Here is a 3170-nt window from a genome sequence, read left to right on the forward strand (position 1 = left end):
TGAAACTCTATAAGAGTTATTGTTTTAAATAGTTAAAATAGTTAAAACCTTCCCTGGACTAATAAGAAGCTACAGACAAAAAAGCTTACTACTTTATACAATATGATACATCTGTGCTTCGCTAATAACGGATGTTGTCATCTTTGTTAATTGTGAATTAACATTTTTAGTAGCGAAGCTACTCTATAATTTGAAATGTCCGTCTGTCCATCTGTCCGTATGTCTTAGTTTGGGGGAAACATGATTTTCTCGGCTCCTATAAAAGATAAAAGGCTGAAACTTCTTGTCAACATTCTTATACTTGATTATTAGTAGCGAAGCTACTCTATAATTTAAAATGTCCGTCTGTCCTTATGTCCGTCTGTCTGTATGTATTAGTTTAAGGAAAACGTGATTTTCTCGGCTCCTATAAAAAATAAAAGGCTGAAACTTTTTTTCAACATTTTTATACTTGATTATCAATTTGCATTAATTATTACATTGTTCCTAAACGTCCTAAAAATCAACGTTTTAAAAATCATGTTTGAAAGTGACATACAGACATTTGTTAAAGATTATATAGAGTTTTTTAGAGTTGCTACGACCTATAAATAATGCATTAAGATTAAGAATGATAATACAAATTTTGAAATTCATAGGGTAGTTCTAGCATGCCTAAATTAATTATCGGCGTTTTTTTCTAGCTAGGCAGGCAATGGGGCCGAGCGCTGCGGCTAGGCAGGCAAGGGGGCAGAGTGCTGCGGCTAGGCAGGCAAGAGGGCCGAGCGCTGCGGCTAGGCAGGCAAGAGGGCCGAGCGCTGCGGCTAGGCAGACTAGGGAGCCGAGCGCTGCGGGCTTAGGGCGGACAAAGTAACCATAATTTTAGAAAAGCTTCGCTTCAAAAGATTCATAATGATATTAATTTTTCTATTCATTGTCCTCTTTCAATATTAATGCGATATTCTTAAATATCTTATTCCCATTATTATTAAATTTTCTTTAAAAAAATAGCTCATAACTTTTTAATAGAAAGTTTGCCCATTTCGTCCATAAAGTGTTAACACACTATTATATTCGTGTTCCCCACCCAACTATAAATTCCAAGTACACCTCTCATAGTACAAAACTGTATAAAAAGTCGTCAAAAAAGGAACACGTAAAAATTCAAGATATCTGACAGTACAAGCAGGACATTCAGGACCCTTTTAGACTCCACCTCAACGAAGCTATGTAAAGCTTATCTAAACAAGTGAACCAAATTGGCTCAGTAGTACTTGAGATCTTAAGCTTCAAACAAAAAAACTTACTACTTTTTATAATAGGATAACTTTAATATCTTAAAAGTAGCATAGTTCTTCGTATAAAGCAAAATATCTCAGAATTGGCAGACTAGATATAGTTACAATCTTGCAAGGAAGCTTCAATAAATGTTCATGTTTAACTAGGGTCTGGCCGTTTTAAGGGGATGGGGATAAAAAGATTTAACATATTATGTATCATCGGAAAAATCTAGGTAATGCTAATTTTCTATTTGTTATAGCAACAAATAGAAATATATCTGTTCCCATATAAATATGCTTTTCCTTTATTTAATAAGTTGAAGGAAAATGGGAGTTAAGAAGTAGCTTTACTACGAAAAAAAAGAAATAACTGCCCCTTAAATCTTCAAAAGTGTTCCATTGTTAAGTTGTATTTAACCGAAGCATAGCTTCTTATATATCACTATATCCTATTCTATAAAGTAGTAAGGTTTTTTGTCTGTAGCTTAAGATCTCAATGACGACTGCAACGATTGAGTTCTCTTCTTTAAGTAGGCTTCACATAGCTCCTGTGATGGGTTTATGACATTCTATTCTCCGATTCAAGTCTTTGGATGGCTTTAAGCTTGCCTCTCTCTGACTCTTCGAATAAGAACACCTAGAGGCTAGGGGTGTAGATGCTAGTAATATATAGTTGATGTCAAATATTAATCTTTAAAAATAAAAATGTCTGCAACCAAAAATGAAATTCGCATTTAGATGCAAACATTTCTAAATTATGATATTTGACATCGATTTCTAACCTAATTTCAAAGTAGCATAGAAATAGATGCCCTTTTTGCAGGAACGGAGGGGACATTGCGTAGTTTATAACACAAGTCCGAAAATTTGTATAATAACATTTTCTTATTCGCTTATATAACAACATTGGGGAATTTTAATCAATTGTGATTTTATCATTAAGTTAAATGTCCAAACGATTCAACCCCTAATAGTAATCTACAGAAGGGTAAATTTGTGAACCATCATTGGTGAGGTACATCAATATTTTAGCCATTATTTTTTACCTTCAAATCCCTGCCTTTTTTGTATAAAATACATGTGTGTATGTTATATACAAGTTTTATTACAACAGAACAGTTTCATAATAATAACATGTAACAGAATAAAAAATATAAAAAGAATGAAAATATTCACAAAAATGACGCTCACAATTTGGAAAGAGAGAAATAAAGCAACTTATAGTTACTAATAAAAAAAGAAGTCTTATAATACAAATAACCAATGGTAGGCCAGTATACATTTTAACTGAACAATTGTGAAATGCATACAGGCCTATCATTTGTATTATATGACGTCATTTTTTTATGGGGCAATATAAGATGCTCTAAGAATAATAGAAAAATTTAATTATGGGTGGTTTTAACTACCCCAGCGAGGGGAGGGACTAAAAAGAAATAAGGAAATTATACTGGATATGTGTCCTGTACGTCTCATATGAGCGTGACCATAAGAGTGACAAATTAAACAGACATTCCTGAATTTATGTATTTTAAAATATTTATAATAGATAGGAATTACGAAATAAAGAATATAAATCATGTACATTTGAAGTATGAGATATTATTTTTTTGTTTTAATAGAAACTCAAGAAAACCATTTAGAAAATCGGAATTTAGACCCATATTATTTTGTTAAAGCTGATTTTACAACAAACAATGATTGAGAGAAACAGTTTAAAATAGTCCATCTTGATAAACATTCATCTTTACTAATTTTTAATGAGCAATCTTTGGCAATTAGAATTAGCAATAATAGTTGAGAAAATATTTCTTTTTTTAGCAAAAATAGGGTACCAAACATTAAAAAGATAAAAGTTTTCTTTGAGATGAATGAATTCAGGAATGTCATTATTGAAATAATAGTCTAAAT

The sequence above is a fragment of the Acartia tonsa genome, chromosome 4, assembly GCF_053477335.1.
Source record: "Acartia tonsa isolate MP-2025a chromosome 4, ASM5347733v1, whole genome shotgun sequence".
In the NCBI taxonomy this organism is placed as follows: domain Eukaryota; kingdom Metazoa; phylum Arthropoda; class Copepoda; order Calanoida; family Acartiidae; genus Acartia; species Acartia tonsa.